The sequence below is a fragment of the Denticeps clupeoides genome, unplaced genomic scaffold (assembly GCF_900700375.1).
Source record: "Denticeps clupeoides unplaced genomic scaffold, fDenClu1.1, whole genome shotgun sequence".
Classification (NCBI taxonomy): Eukaryota; Metazoa; Chordata; class Actinopteri; order Clupeiformes; family Denticipitidae; genus Denticeps; species Denticeps clupeoides.
This window is the reverse complement of record NW_021629697.1, coordinates 110,408-123,985: the sequence shown is the minus strand read 5'-3', so window position 1 is coordinate 123,985 and position 13,578 is coordinate 110,408. Positions and strand designations below refer to the sequence as shown.

Here is a 13,578-nt window from a genome sequence, read left to right as displayed (position 1 = left end):
CGTCACCTCTGCCTTGTTCGACAGGCCAAAAACCAAAAGCATGTCATCTGTATGATGAAAATGGGCTTTACACAAGCAAATCCATCATTCAGAAATATCAGTTGCATTGATTCCCATGCGTAAGACCTCTCAACAATACCAGGCAACTATACCTGGGTAAGTGGGTCGATAAAAACTATTTTTGCCGTTAATAGCACCACGGCCTTGCTGGTTTAAAGACTTTGACGGTCAGGGACAAATGATTGACATCTTCTGTATCCATGAATCTTGGTACGGAACGAAAGCATCCGATTAGTCCTTGCCTATAGTTTTGCCTGAATTTCTTGTCTCTTTCTTTTAAGTAGGGGAATTAGCTCAAATGGTAGAGCGCTCGCTTAGCATGCGAGAGGTAGCGGGATCGATGCCCGCATTCTCCATATTGGTCATATTTCTTTAATTGAGCCAATTTTTACCACACAGCACAGCACAGTAGAGCTACACACACGAAAAAGCCCAACCTGTTGATGAATGTATCCCAATCAGTTTGCATAAGACCTGTCAACAAGGCAACCTGAGTACAGGGGACCAAAATCAAATTGTGGCCAGTACGGGGATCGAACCCGCGACCTTGGCGTTATTAGCACCACGCTCTAACCAGCTGAGCTAACCGGCCTTGACAAAAAAAGCTTTTTAATCCGTGCTCATCTTCTTTCTCATCTTTAGGTCTGTTTTTTTTTTCACTTGGATTATTAAGCACATTTTTACCACACCACACAGCAGTGCAAAATGCACAAAAAAGTACAATCTGTTGCACGATGTATCCAGCTTCTGTGTCAAAGAGTCTTGGCTCAAAATGAAAGAGTCTGTGTTAATCCCTGCTTTCATGTTACGCTTCACCTGGGTAATTTGCTCAAGTAGTATAAGCCTTGTTTAGCATGCCAGAGGTGACGAGATTGATTCCAGTTTTTTCCATGCTTCTTTTTTTCACTTGGATTATTTTTCTTCAATTGAGCACATTTTTATCAGACAGCACACTACATTAGCTAAAGTACAATCTGTTGCTAAATGTATTCAAATGTTTTTCTGTTGATGTCATCCATAATTGGATCTTTTCACCAAAAAGGTTCGCCCAACGTGGGGCTCGAACCCACGACCCTGAGATTAAGAGTCTCATGCTCTACCGACTGAGCTAGCCGGGCATTATACACAAGCCTGCTACTTAACACCACAACTAACTACTTAGCTAGTATCTACTTAATAAGCCTAATTGCCTCAGTCACTGTAACTTAACATTAGAAATGAAGCATGTTCAATCTATTTGTCTTACGGATCTAAGACCCTACTGTCAATATCCTCATAATGTGCCCTCAGTCAAATTTCCTGTAAGGTTTTCTACTTGATAGTGTCAAATATCAAAAAGCGTCACCTCTGCCTTGTTCGACAGGCCAAAAACCAAAAGCATGTCATCTGTATGATGAAAATGGGCTTGACACAAGCAAATCCATCAATCAGAAATATCAGTTGCATTGATTCCCATGCGTAAGACCTCTCAACAATACCAGGCAACTATACCTGGGTAAGTGGGTCGATAAAAACTATTTTTGGCGTTAATAGCACCACGGCCTTGCTGGTTTAAAGACTTTGATGGTCAGGGACAAATGATTGACATCTTCTGTATCCAAGAATCTTGGTACGGAACGAAAGCATCCGATTAGTCCTTGCCTATAGTTTTGCCTGAATTTCTTGTCTCTTTCTTTTAAGTAGGGGAATTAGCTCAAATGGTAGAGCGCTCGCTTAGCATGCGAGAGGTAGCGGGATCGATGCCCGCATTCTCCATATTGGTCATATTTCTTTAATTGAGCCAATTTTTACCACACAGCACAGCACAGTAGAGCTACACACACGAAAAAAGCCCAACCTGTTGATGAATGTATCCCAATCAGTTTGCATAAGACCTGTCAACAAGGCAACCTGAGTACAGGGGACCAAAATCAAATCGTGGCCAGTACAGGGATCGAACCCGCGACCTTGGCGTTATTAGCACCACGCTCTAACCAGCTGAGCTAACCGGCCTTGATAAAAAAGCTTTTTAATCCGTGCTCATCTTCTTTCTCATCTTTAGGTCTGTTTTTTTTTTCACTTGGATTATTAAGCACATTTTTACCACACCACACAGCAGTGCAAAATGCACAAAAAAGTACAATCTGTTGCACGATGTATCCAGCTTCTGTGTCAAAGAGTCTTGGCTCAAAATGAAAGAGTCTGTGTTAATCCCTGCTTTCATGTTACGCTTCACCTGGGTAATTTGCTCAAGTAGTATAAACTTTGTTTAGCATGCCAGAGGTAACGAGATTGATTCCAGTTTTTTCCATGCTTCTTTTTTTCACTTGGATTATTTTTCTTCAATTGAGCACATTTTTATCAGACAGCACACTACATTAGCTAAAGTACAATCTGTTGCTAAATGTATTCAAATGTTTTTCTGTTGATGTCATCCATAATTGGATCTTTTCACCAAAAAGGTTCGCCCAACGTGGGGCTCGAACCCACGACCCTGAGATTAAGAGTCTCATGCTCTACCGACTGAGCTAGCCGGGCAATAGACGTTAGCCTGCTACTTAACACCACAACTAACTACATTAGCTAGTATCTACTTAATAAGCCTAATTGCCTCAGTCACTGTAACTAACATTAGAAATGAAGCATGTTCAATCTATTTGTCTTACGGATCTAAAACCCTACTGTCAATATCCTCATAATGTGCCCTCAGTCAAATTTCCTGTAAGGTTTTCTACTTGATAGTGTCAAATATCAAAAAGCGTCACCTCTGCCTTGTTCGACAGGCCAAAAACCAAAAGCATGTCATCTGTATGATGAAAATGGGCTTGACACAAGAAAAATCCATCAATCAGAAATATCAGTTGCATTGATTCCCATGCGTAAGACCTCTCAACAATACCAGGCAACTATACCTGGGTAAGTGGGTCGATAAAAACTATTTTTGGCGTTAATAGCACCACGGCCTTGCTGGTTTAAAGACTTTGACGGTCAGGGACAAATGATTGACATCTTCTGTATCCAAGAATCTTGGTACGGAACGAAAGAATCCGATTAGTCCTTGCATATAGTTTTGCCTGAATTTCTTGTCTCTTTCTTTTAAGTAGGGGAATTAGCTCAAGTGGTTGAGCGCTAGCTTAGCATGCGAGAGGTAGCGGGATCGATGCCCGCATTCTCCATATTGGTCATATTTCTTTAATTGAGCCAATTTTTACCACACAGCACAGCACAGTAGAGCTACACACACGAAAAAGCCCAACCTGTTGATGAATGTATCCCAATCAGTTTGCATAAGACCTGTCAACAAGGCAACCTGAGTACAGGGGACCAAAATCAAATCGTGGCCAGTACGGGGATCGAAGCCACGACCTTGGCGTTATTAGCACCACGCTCTAACCAGCTGAGCTAACCGGCCTTGACAAAAAAAGCTGTTTAATCCGTGCTCATCTTCTTTCTCATCTTTAGGTCTGTTTTTTTTTTCACTTGGATTATTAAGCACATTTTTACCACACCACACAGCAGTGCAAAATGCACAAAAAAGTACAATCTGTTGCACGATGTATCCAGCTTCTGTGTCAAAGAGTCTTGGCTCAAAATGAAAGAGTCTGTGTTAATCCCTGCTTTCATGTTACGCTTCACCTGGGTAATTTGCTCAAGTAGTATAAACCTTGTTTAGCATGCCAGAGGTAACGAGATTGATTCCAGTTTTTTCCATGCTTCTTTTTTTCACTTGGATTATTTTTCTTCAATTGAGCACATTTTTATCAGACAGCACACTACATTAGCTAAAGTACAATCTGTTGCTAAATGTATTCAAATGTTTTTCTGTTGATGTCATCCATAATTGGATCTTTTCACCAAAAAGGTTCGCCCAACGTGGGGCTCGAACCCACGACCCTGAGATTAAGAGTCTCATGCTCTACCGACTGAGCTAGCCGGGCAGTATACGCTAGCCTGCTACTTAACACCACAACTAACTACATTAGCTAGTATCTACTTAATAAGCCTAATTGCCTCAGTCACTGTAACTAACATTAGAAATGAAGCATGTTCAATCTATTTGTCTTACGGATCTAAGACCCTACTGTCAATATCCTCATAATGTGCCCTCAGTCAAATTTCCTGTAAGGTTTTCTACTTGATAGTGTCAAATATCAAAAAGCGTCACCTCTGCCTTGTTCGACAGGCCAAAAACCAAAAGCATGTCATCTGTATGATGAAAATGGGCTTGACACAAGCAAATCCATCAATCAGAAATATCAGTTGCATTGATTCCCATGCGTAAGACCTCTCAAAAATACCAGGCAACTATACCTGGGTAAGTGGGTCGATAAAAACAATTTTTGGCGTTAATAGCACCACGGCCTTGCTGGTTTAAAGACTTTGACGGTCAGGGACAAATGATTGACATCTTCTGTATCCAAGAATCTTGGTACGGAACGAAAGCATCCGATTAGTCCTTGCATATAGTTTTGCCTGAATTTCTTGTCTCTTTCTTTTAAGTAGGGGAATTAGCTCAAATGGTAGAGCGCTCGCTTAGCATGCGAGAGGTAGCGGGATCGATGCCCGCATTCTCCATATTGGTCATATTTCTTTAATTGAGCCAATTTTTACCACACAGCACAGCACAGTAGAGCTACACACACGAAAAAGCCCAACCTGTTGATGAATGTATCCAAATCAGTTTGCATAAGACCTGTCAACAAGGCAACCTGAGTACAGGGGACCAAAATCAAATCGTGGCCAGTACGGGGATCGAACCCGCGACCTTGGCGTTATTAGCACCACGCTCTAACCAGCTGAGCTAACCGGCCTTGACAAAAAAAGCTGTTTAATCCGTGCTCATCTTCTTTCTCATCTTTAGGTCTGTTTTTTTTTTCACTTGGATTATTAAGCACATTTTTACCACACCACACAGCAGTGCAAAATGCACAAAAAAGTACAATCTGTTGCACGATGTATCCAGCTTCTGTGTCAAAGAGTCTTGGCTCAAAATGAAACAGTCTGTGTTAATCCCTGCTTTCATGTTACGCTTCACCTGGTAATTTGCTCAAGTAGTATAAGCCTTGTTTAGCATGCCAGAGGTGACGAGATTGATTCCAGTTTTTTCCATGCTTCTTTTTTTCACTTGGATTATTTTTCTTCAATTGAGCACATTTTTATCAGACAGCACACTACATTAGCTAAAGTACAATCTGTTGCTAAATGTATTCAAATGTTTTTCTGTTGATGTCATCCATAATCGGATCTTTTCACCAAAAGTTTCACCCAACGTAGGGCTCGAACCCACGACCCTGAGATTAAGAGTCTCATGCTCTACCGACTGAGCTAGCCGGGCAATAGACGTTAGCCTGCTACTTAACACCACAACTAACTACATTAGCTAGTATCTACTTAATAAGCCTAATTGCCTCAGTCACTGTAACTAACATTAGAAATGAAGCATGTTCAATCTATTTGTCTTACGGATCTAAAACCCTACTGTCAATATCCTCATAATGTGCCCTCAGTCAAATTTCCTGTAAGGTTTTCTACTTGATAGTGTCAAATATCAAAAAGCGTCACCTCTGCCTTGTTCGACAGGCCAAAAACCAAAAGCATGTCATCTGTATGATGAAAATGGGCTTGACACAAGCAAATCCATCAATCAGAAATATCAGTTGCATTGATTCCCATGCGTAAGACCTCTCAAAAATACCAGGCAACTATACCTGGGTAAGTGGGTCGATAAAAACTATTTTTGGCGTTAATAGCACCACGGCCTTGCTGGTTTAAAGACTTTGACGGTCAGGGACAAATGATTGACATCTTCTGTATCCAAGAATCTTGGTACGGAACGAAAGCATCCGATTAGTCCTTGCATATAGTTTTGCCTGAATTTCTTGTCTCTTTCTTTTAAGTAGGGGAATTAGCTCAAATGGTAGAGCGCTCGCTTAGCATGCGAGAGGTAGCGGGATCGATGCCCGCATTCTCCATATTGGTCATATTTCTTTAATTGAGCCAATTTTTACCACACAGCACAGCACAGTAGAGCTACACACACGAAAAAGCCCAACCTGTTGATGAATGTATCCCAATCAGTTTGCATAAGACCTGTCAACAAGGCAACCTGAGTACAGGGGACCAAAATCAAATCGTGGCCAGTACGGGGATCGAACCCGCGACCTTGGCGTTATTAGCACCACGCTCTAACCAGCTGAGCTAACCGGCCTTGACAAAAAAAGCTGTTTAATCCGTGCTCATCTTCTTTCTCATCTTTAGGTCTGTTTTTTTTTCACTTGGATTAAGCACATTTTTACCACACCACACAGCAGTGCAAAATGCACAAAAAAGTACAATCTGTTGCACGATGTATCCAGCTTCTGTGTCAAAGCGTCTTGGCTCAAAATGAAAGAGTCTGTGTTAATCCCTACTTTCATGTTACGCTTCACCTGGGTAGTTTGCTCAAGTAGTATAAGCCTTGTTTAGCATGCCAGAGGTGACGAGATTGATTCCAGTTTTTTGCATGCTTCTTTTTTTCACTTGGATTATTTTTCTTCAATTGAGCACATTTTTATCAGACAGCACACTACATTAGCTAAAGTACAATCTGTTGCTAAATGTATTCAAATGTTTTTCTGTTGATGTCATCCATAATTGGATCTTTTCACCAAAAAGGTTCGGCCAACGTGGGGCTCGAACCCACAACCCTGAGATTAAGAGTCTCATGTTCTACCGACTGAGCTAGCAGGGCATTATACGCAAGCCTGCTACTTAACATCAAGTAGGGGAATTAGCTCAAATGGTAGAGCGCTCGCTTAGCATGCGAGAGGTAGCGGGATCGATGCCCGCATTCTCCATATTGGTCATATTTCTTTAATTGAGCCAATTTTTACCACACAGCACAGCACAGTAGAGCTACACACACGAAAAAGCCCAACCTGTTGATGAATGTATCTAAATCAGTTTGCATAAGACCTGTCAACAAGGCAACCTGAGTACAGGGGTCCAAAATAAAATTGTGTCCAGTACAGGGATCGAACCCGCGACCTTGGCGTTATTAGCACCACTCTCTAACCAGCTGAGCTAACCGGCCTTGATAAAAAAAGCTTTTTAATCCGTGCTCATCTTCTTTCTCATCTTTAGGTCTGTTTTTTTTTTTCACTTGGATTATTAAGCACATTTTTACCACACCACACAGCAGTGCAAAATGCACAAAAAAGTACAATCTGTTGCACGATGTATCCAGCTTCTGTGTCAAAGAGTCTTGGCTCAAAATGAAACAGTCTGTGTTAATCCCTGCTTTCATGTTACGCTTCACCTGGGTAATTTGCTCAAGTAGTATAAACCTTGTTTAGCATGCCAGAGGTAACGAGATTGATTCCAGTTTTTTCCATGCTTCTTTTTTTCACTTGGATTATTTTTCTTCAATTGAGCACATTTTTATCAGACAGCACACTACATTAGCTAAAGTACAATCTGTTGCTAAATGTATTCAAATGTTTTTCTGTTGATGTCATCCATAATTGGATCTTTTCACCAAAAAGGTTCGCCCAACGTGGGGCTCGAACCCACGACCCTGAGATTAAGAGTCTCATGCTCTACCGACTGAGCTAGCCGGGCAGTATACGCTAGCCTGCTACTTAACACCACAACTAACTACATTAGCTAGTATCTACTTAATAAGCCTAATTGCCTCAGTCACTGTAACTAACATTAGAAATGAAGCATGTTCAATCTATTTGTCTTACGGATCTAAAACCCTACTGTCAATATCCTCATAATGTGCCCTCAGTCAAATTTCCTGTAAGGTTTTCTACTTGATAGTGTCAAATATCAAAAAGCGTCACCTCTGATTTGTTCGACAGGCCAAAAACCAAAAGCATGTCATCTGTATGATGAAAATGGGCTTGACACAAGCAAATCCATCAATCAGAAATATCAGTTGCATTGATTCCCATGCGTAAGACCTCTCAAAAATACCAGGCAACTATACCTGGGTAAGTGGGTCGATAAAAACAATTTTTGGCGTTAATAGCACCACGGCCTTGCTGGTTTAAAGACTTTGACGGTCAGGGACAAATGATTGACATCTTCTGTATCCAAGAATCTTGGTACGGAACGAAAGCATCCGATTAGTCCTTGCATATAGTTTTGCCTGAATTTCTTGTCTCTTTCTTTTAAGTAGGGGAATTAGCTCAAATGGTAGAGCGCTCGCTTAGCATGCGAGAGGTAGCGGGATCGATGCCCGCATTCTCCATATTGGTCATATTTCTTTAATTGAGCCAATTTTTACCACACAGCACAGCACAGTAGAGCTACACACACGAAAAAGCCCAACCTGTTGATGAATGTATCCCAATCAGTTTGCATAAGACCTGTCAACAAGGCAACCTGAGTACAGGGGACCAAAATCAAATCGTGGCCAGTACGGGGATCGAACCCGCGACCTTGGCGTTATTAGCACCACACTCTAACCAGCTGAGCTAACCGGCCTTGACAAAAAAAAGCTGTTTAATCCGTGCTCATCTTCTTTCTCATCTTTAGGTCTGTTTTTTTTTTCACTTGGCTTATTAAGCACATTTTTACCACACCACACAGCAGTGCAAAATGCACAAAAAAGTACAATCTGTTGCACGATGTATCCAGCTTCTGTGTCAAAGAGTCTTGGCTCAAAATGAAACAGTCTGTGTTAATCCCTGCTTTCATGTTACGCTTCACCTGGGGAATTTGCTCAAGTAGTATAAGCCTTGTTTAGCATGCCAGAGGTGACGAGATTGATTCCAGTTTTTTCCATGCTTCTTTTTTTCACTTGGATTATTTTTCTTCAATTGAGCACGTTTTTATCAGACAGCACACTACATTAGCTAAAGTACAATCTGTTGCTAAATGTATTCAAATGTTTTTCTGTTGATGTCATCCATAATTGGATCTTTTCACCAAAAAGGTTCGCCCAACGTGGGGCTCTAACCCACGACCCTGAGATTAAGAGTCTCATGCTCTACCGACTGAGCTAGCCGGGCAGTATACGCTAGCCTGCTACTTAACACCACAACTAACTACATTAGCTAGTATCTACTTAATAAGCCTAATTGCCTCAGTCACTGTAACTAACATTAGAAATGAAGCATGTTCAATCTATTTGTCTTACGGATCTAAAACCCTACTGTCAATATCCTCATAATGTGCCCTCAGTCAAATTTCCTGTAAGGTTTTCTACTTGATAGTGTCAAATATCAAAAAGCGTCACCTCTGCCTTGTTCGACAGGCCAAAAACCAAAAGCATGTCATCTGTATGATGAAAATGGGCTTGACACAAGCAAATCCATCAATCAGAAATATCAGTTGCATTGATTCCCATGCGTAAGACCTCTCAAAAATACCAGGCAACTATACCTGGGTAAGTGGGTCGATAAAAACTATTTTTGGCGTTAATAGCACCACGGCCTTGCTGGTTTAAAGACTTTGATGGTCAGGGACAAATGATTGACATCTTCTGTATCCAAGAATCTTGGTACGGAACGAAAGCATCCGATTAGTCCTTGCCTATAGTTTTGCCTGAATTTCTTGTCTCTTTCTTTTAAGTAGGGGAATTAGCTCAAATGGTAGAGCGCTCGCTTAGCATGCGAGAGGTAGCGGGATCGATGCCCGCATTCTCCATATTGGTCATATTTCTTTAATTGAGCCAATTTTTACCACACAGCACAGCACAGTAGAGCTACACACACGAAAAAGCCCAACCTGTTGATGAATGTATCCCAATCAGTTTGCATAAGACCTGTCAACAAGGCAACCTGAGTACAGGGGACCAAAATCAAATCGTGGCCAGTACGGGGATCGAACCCGCGACCTTGGCGTTATTAGCACCACGCTCTAACCAGCTGAGCTAACCGGCCTTGACAAAAAAAAGTTTTTTAATCCGTGCTCATCTTCTTTCTCATCTTTAGGTCTGTTTTTTTTTTCACTTGGATTATTAAGCACATTTTTACCACACCACACAGCAGTGCAAAATGCACAAAAAAGTACAATCTGTTGCACGATGTATCCAGCTTCTGTGTCAAAGAGTCTTGGCTCAAAATGAAACAGTCTGTGTTAATCCCTGCTTTCATGTTACGCTTCACCTGGGTAATTTGCTCAAGTAGTATAAACCTTGTTTAGCATGCCAGAGGTAACGAGATTGATTCCAGTTTTTTCCATGCTTCTTTTTTTCACTTGGATTATTTTTCTTCAATTGAGCACATTTTTATCAGACAGCACAGCTAAAGTACAATCTGTTGCTAAATGTATTCAAATGTTTTTCTGTTGATGTCATCCATAATTGGATCTTTTCACCAAAAAGGTTCGCCCAACGTGGGGCTCGAACCCACGACCCTGAGATTAAGAGTCTCATGCTCTACCGACTGAGCTAGCCGGGCAGTATACGCTAGCCTGCTACTTAACACCACAACTAACTACATTAGCTAGTATCTACTTAATAAGCCTAATTGCCTCAGTCACTGTAACTAACATTAGAAATGAAGCATGTTCAATCTATTTGTCTTACGGATCTAAAACCCTACTGTCAATATCCTCATAATGTGCCCTCAGTCAAATTTCCTGTAAGGTTTTCTACTTGATAGTGTCAAATATCAAAAAGCGTCACCTCTGCCTTGTTCGACAGGCCAAAAACCAAAAGCATGTCATCTGTATGATGAAAATGGGCTTGACACAAGCAAATCCATCAATCAGAAATATCAGTTGCATTGATTCCCATGCGTAAGACCTCTCAAAAATACCAGGCAACTATACCTGGGTAAGTGGGTCGATAAAAACAATTTTTGGCGTTAATAGCACCACGGCCTTGCTGGTTTAAAGACTTTGATGGTCAGGGACAAATGATTGACATCTTCTGTATCCAAGAATCTTGGTACGGAACGAAAGCATCCGATTAGTCCTTGCATATAGTTTTGCCTGAATTTCTTGTCTCTTTCTTTTAAGTAGGGGAATTAGCTCAAATGGTAGAGCGCTAGCTTAGCATGCGAGAGGTAGCGGGATCGATGCCCGCATTCTCCATATTGGTCATATTTCTTTAATTGAGCCAATTTTTACCACACAGCACAGCACAGTAGAGCTACACACACGAAAAAGCCCAACCTGTTGATGAATGTATCCCAATCAGTTTGCATAAGACCTGTCAACAAGGCAACCTGAGTACAGGGGACCAAAATCAAATCGTGGCCAGTACGGGGATCGAACCCGCGACCTTGGCGTTATTAGCACCACGCTCTAACCAGCTGAGCTAACCGGCCTTGACAAAAAAAGCTGTTTAATCCGTGCTCATCTTCTTTCTCATCTTTAGGTCTGTTTTTTTTTTCACTTGGATTATTAAGCACATTTTTACCACACCACACAGCAGTGCAAAATGCACAAAAAAGTACAATCTGTTGCACGATGTATCCAGCTTCTGTGTCAAAGAGTCTTGGCTCAAAATGAAACAGTCTGTGTTAATCCCTGCTTTCATGTTACGCTTCACCTGGGTAATTTGCTCAAGTAGTATAAACCTTGTTTAGCATGCCAGAGGTAACGAGATTGATTCCAGTTTTTTCCATGCTTCTTTTTTTCACTTGGATTATTTTTCTTCAATTGAGCACATTTTTATCAGACAGCACACTACATTAGCTAAAGTACAATCTGTTGCTAAATGTATTCAAATGTTTTTCTGTTGATGTCATCCATAATTGGATCTTTTCACCAAAAAGGTTCGCCCAACGTGGGGCTCGAACCCACGACCCTGAGATTAAGAGTCTCATGCTCTACCGACTGAGCTAGCCGGGCAATAGACGTTAGCCTGCTACTTAACACCACAACTAACTACATTAGCTAGTATCTACTTAATAAGCCTAATTGCCTCAGTCACTGTAACTAACATTAGAAATGAAGCATGTTCAATCTATTTGTCTTACGGATCTAAAACCCTACTGTCAATATCCTCATAATGTGCCCTCAGTCAAATTTCCTGTAAGGTTTTCTACTTGATAGTGTCAAATATCAAAAAGCGTCACCTCTGCCTTGTTCGACAGGCCAAAAACCAAAAGCATGTCATCTGTATGATGAAAATGGGCTTGACACAAGCAAATCCATCAATCAGAAATATCAGTTGCATTGATTCCCATGCGTAAGACCTCTCAAAAATACCAGGCAACTATACCTGGGTAAGTGGGTCGATAAAAACAATTTTTGGCGTTAATAGCACCACGGCCTTGCTGGTTTAAAGACTTTGACGGTCAGGGACAAATGATTGACATCTTCTGTATCCAAGAATCTTGGTACGGAACGAAAGCATCCGATTAGTCCTTGCATATAGTTTTGCCTGAATTTCTTGTCTCTTTCTTTTAAGTAGGGGAATTAGCTCAAATGGTAGAGCGCTAGCTTAGCATGCGAGAGGTAGCGGGATCGATGCCCGCATTCTCCATATTGGTCATATTTCTTTAATTGAGCCAATTTTTACCACACAGCACAGCACAGTAGAGCTACACACACGAAAAAGCCCAACCTGTTGATGAATGTATCCCAATCAGTTTGCATAAGACCTGTCAACAAGGCAACCTGAGTACAGGGGACCAAAATCAAATCGTGGCCAGTACGGGGATCGAAGCCACGACCTTGGCGTTATTAGCACCACGCTCTAACCAGCTGAGCTAACCGGCCTTGACAAAAAAAGCTGTTTAATCCGTGCTCATCTTCTTTCTCATCTTTAGGTCTGTTTTTTTTTTCACTTGGATTATTAAGCACATTTTTACCACACCACACAGCAGTGCAAAATGCACAAAAAAGTACAATCTGTTGCACGATGTATCCAGCTTCTGTGTCAAAGAGTCTTGGCTCAAAATGAAACAGTCTGTGTTAATCCCTGCTTTCATGTTACGCTTCACCTGGGTAATTTGCTCAAGTAGTATAAACCTTGTTTAGCATGCCAGAGGTAACGAGATTGATTCCAGTTTTTTCCATGCTTCTTTTTTTCACTTGGATTATTTTTCTTCAATTGAGCACATTTTTATCAGACAGCACACTACATTAGCTAAAGTACAATCTGTTGCTAAATGTATTCAAATGTTTTTCTGTTGATGTCATCCATAATTGGATCTTTTCACCAAAAAAGTTCGCCCAACGTGGGGCTCGAACCCACGACCCTGAGATTAAGAGTCTCATGCTCTACCGACTGAGCTAGCCGGGCAGTATACGTTAACCTGCTACTTAACACCACAACTAACTACATTAGCTAGTATCTACTTAATAAGCCTAATTGCCTCAGTCACTGTAACTAACATTAGAAATGAAGCATGTTCAATCTATTTGGCTTACGGATCTAAAACCCTACTGTCAATATCCTCATAATGTGCCCTCAGTCAAATTTCCTGTAAGGTTTTCTACTTGATAGTGTCAAATATCAAAAAGCGTCACCTCTGCCTTGTTCGACAGGCCAAAAACCAAAAGCATGTCATCTGTATGATGAAAATGGGCTTGACACAAGCAAATCCATCAATCAGAAATATCAGTTGCATTGATTCCCATGCGTAAGACCTC

At 41.2% G+C, this 13,578-nt stretch overlaps 28 non-coding genes across 28 annotated transcripts; 9 read left to right on the top strand and 19 right to left on the bottom strand.

Annotated features, from left to right (window-relative positions):
• Window positions 1–343: 343 nt before the first annotated feature.
• On the top strand, window positions 344–416 carry trnaa-agc (transfer RNA alanine (anticodon AGC)). The gene has a single exon. It is a non-coding gene; the product is annotated as a tRNA-Ala (tRNA).
• A 162-nt stretch (window positions 417–578) lies between these two features.
• On the bottom strand, window positions 579–652 carry trnai-aau (transfer RNA isoleucine (anticodon AAU)). Its single transcript has one exon. It is a non-coding gene; the product is annotated as a tRNA-Ile (tRNA).
• A 453-nt stretch (window positions 653–1,105) lies between these two features.
• On the bottom strand, window positions 1,106–1,178 carry trnak-cuu (transfer RNA lysine (anticodon CUU)). The gene has a single exon. It is a non-coding gene; the product is annotated as a tRNA-Lys (tRNA).
• Window positions 1,179–1,742: 564 nt separating this feature from the next.
• trnaa-agc (transfer RNA alanine (anticodon AGC)) lies at window positions 1,743–1,815 on the top strand. Its single transcript has one exon. It is a non-coding gene; the product is annotated as a tRNA-Ala (tRNA).
• A 163-nt stretch (window positions 1,816–1,978) lies between these two features.
• On the bottom strand, window positions 1,979–2,052 carry trnai-aau (transfer RNA isoleucine (anticodon AAU)). The gene has a single exon. It is a non-coding gene; the product is annotated as a tRNA-Ile (tRNA).
• A 452-nt stretch (window positions 2,053–2,504) lies between these two features.
• trnak-cuu (transfer RNA lysine (anticodon CUU)) lies at window positions 2,505–2,577 on the bottom strand. Its single transcript has one exon. It is a non-coding gene; the product is annotated as a tRNA-Lys (tRNA).
• Window positions 2,578–3,377: 800 nt separating this feature from the next.
• Window positions 3,378–3,451, bottom strand: trnai-aau (transfer RNA isoleucine (anticodon AAU)). The gene has a single exon. It is a non-coding gene; the product is annotated as a tRNA-Ile (tRNA).
• A 453-nt stretch (window positions 3,452–3,904) lies between these two features.
• Window positions 3,905–3,977, bottom strand: trnak-cuu (transfer RNA lysine (anticodon CUU)). The gene has a single exon. It is a non-coding gene; the product is annotated as a tRNA-Lys (tRNA).
• A 564-nt stretch (window positions 3,978–4,541) lies between these two features.
• Window positions 4,542–4,614, top strand: trnaa-agc (transfer RNA alanine (anticodon AGC)). Its single transcript has one exon. It is a non-coding gene; the product is annotated as a tRNA-Ala (tRNA).
• Window positions 4,615–4,776: 162 nt separating this feature from the next.
• Window positions 4,777–4,850, bottom strand: trnai-aau (transfer RNA isoleucine (anticodon AAU)). Its single transcript has one exon. It is a non-coding gene; the product is annotated as a tRNA-Ile (tRNA).
• Window positions 4,851–5,301: 451 nt separating this feature from the next.
• trnak-cuu (transfer RNA lysine (anticodon CUU)) lies at window positions 5,302–5,374 on the bottom strand. The gene has a single exon. It is a non-coding gene; the product is annotated as a tRNA-Lys (tRNA).
• A 564-nt stretch (window positions 5,375–5,938) lies between these two features.
• On the top strand, window positions 5,939–6,011 carry trnaa-agc (transfer RNA alanine (anticodon AGC)). The gene has a single exon. It is a non-coding gene; the product is annotated as a tRNA-Ala (tRNA).
• A 162-nt stretch (window positions 6,012–6,173) lies between these two features.
• trnai-aau (transfer RNA isoleucine (anticodon AAU)) lies at window positions 6,174–6,247 on the bottom strand. Its single transcript has one exon. It is a non-coding gene; the product is annotated as a tRNA-Ile (tRNA).
• A 555-nt stretch (window positions 6,248–6,802) lies between these two features.
• On the top strand, window positions 6,803–6,875 carry trnaa-agc (transfer RNA alanine (anticodon AGC)). Its single transcript has one exon. It is a non-coding gene; the product is annotated as a tRNA-Ala (tRNA).
• A 162-nt stretch (window positions 6,876–7,037) lies between these two features.
• trnai-aau (transfer RNA isoleucine (anticodon AAU)) lies at window positions 7,038–7,111 on the bottom strand. Its single transcript has one exon. It is a non-coding gene; the product is annotated as a tRNA-Ile (tRNA).
• Window positions 7,112–7,565: 454 nt separating this feature from the next.
• Window positions 7,566–7,638, bottom strand: trnak-cuu (transfer RNA lysine (anticodon CUU)). The gene has a single exon. It is a non-coding gene; the product is annotated as a tRNA-Lys (tRNA).
• Window positions 7,639–8,202: 564 nt separating this feature from the next.
• Window positions 8,203–8,275, top strand: trnaa-agc (transfer RNA alanine (anticodon AGC)). The gene has a single exon. It is a non-coding gene; the product is annotated as a tRNA-Ala (tRNA).
• A 162-nt stretch (window positions 8,276–8,437) lies between these two features.
• trnai-aau (transfer RNA isoleucine (anticodon AAU)) lies at window positions 8,438–8,511 on the bottom strand. The gene has a single exon. It is a non-coding gene; the product is annotated as a tRNA-Ile (tRNA).
• Window positions 8,512–8,965: 454 nt separating this feature from the next.
• trnak-cuu (transfer RNA lysine (anticodon CUU)) lies at window positions 8,966–9,038 on the bottom strand. Its single transcript has one exon. It is a non-coding gene; the product is annotated as a tRNA-Lys (tRNA).
• A 564-nt stretch (window positions 9,039–9,602) lies between these two features.
• On the top strand, window positions 9,603–9,675 carry trnaa-agc (transfer RNA alanine (anticodon AGC)). The gene has a single exon. It is a non-coding gene; the product is annotated as a tRNA-Ala (tRNA).
• Window positions 9,676–9,837: 162 nt separating this feature from the next.
• trnai-aau (transfer RNA isoleucine (anticodon AAU)) lies at window positions 9,838–9,911 on the bottom strand. The gene has a single exon. It is a non-coding gene; the product is annotated as a tRNA-Ile (tRNA).
• A 446-nt stretch (window positions 9,912–10,357) lies between these two features.
• trnak-cuu (transfer RNA lysine (anticodon CUU)) lies at window positions 10,358–10,430 on the bottom strand. The gene has a single exon. It is a non-coding gene; the product is annotated as a tRNA-Lys (tRNA).
• Window positions 10,431–10,994: 564 nt separating this feature from the next.
• Window positions 10,995–11,067, top strand: trnaa-agc (transfer RNA alanine (anticodon AGC)). The gene has a single exon. It is a non-coding gene; the product is annotated as a tRNA-Ala (tRNA).
• Window positions 11,068–11,229: 162 nt separating this feature from the next.
• Window positions 11,230–11,303, bottom strand: trnai-aau (transfer RNA isoleucine (anticodon AAU)). The gene has a single exon. It is a non-coding gene; the product is annotated as a tRNA-Ile (tRNA).
• Window positions 11,304–11,756: 453 nt separating this feature from the next.
• trnak-cuu (transfer RNA lysine (anticodon CUU)) lies at window positions 11,757–11,829 on the bottom strand. The gene has a single exon. It is a non-coding gene; the product is annotated as a tRNA-Lys (tRNA).
• A 564-nt stretch (window positions 11,830–12,393) lies between these two features.
• Window positions 12,394–12,466, top strand: trnaa-agc (transfer RNA alanine (anticodon AGC)). Its single transcript has one exon. It is a non-coding gene; the product is annotated as a tRNA-Ala (tRNA).
• Window positions 12,467–12,628: 162 nt separating this feature from the next.
• Window positions 12,629–12,702, bottom strand: trnai-aau (transfer RNA isoleucine (anticodon AAU)). Its single transcript has one exon. It is a non-coding gene; the product is annotated as a tRNA-Ile (tRNA).
• A 453-nt stretch (window positions 12,703–13,155) lies between these two features.
• On the bottom strand, window positions 13,156–13,228 carry trnak-cuu (transfer RNA lysine (anticodon CUU)). The gene has a single exon. It is a non-coding gene; the product is annotated as a tRNA-Lys (tRNA).
• Window positions 13,229–13,578: the final 350 nt, after the last annotated feature.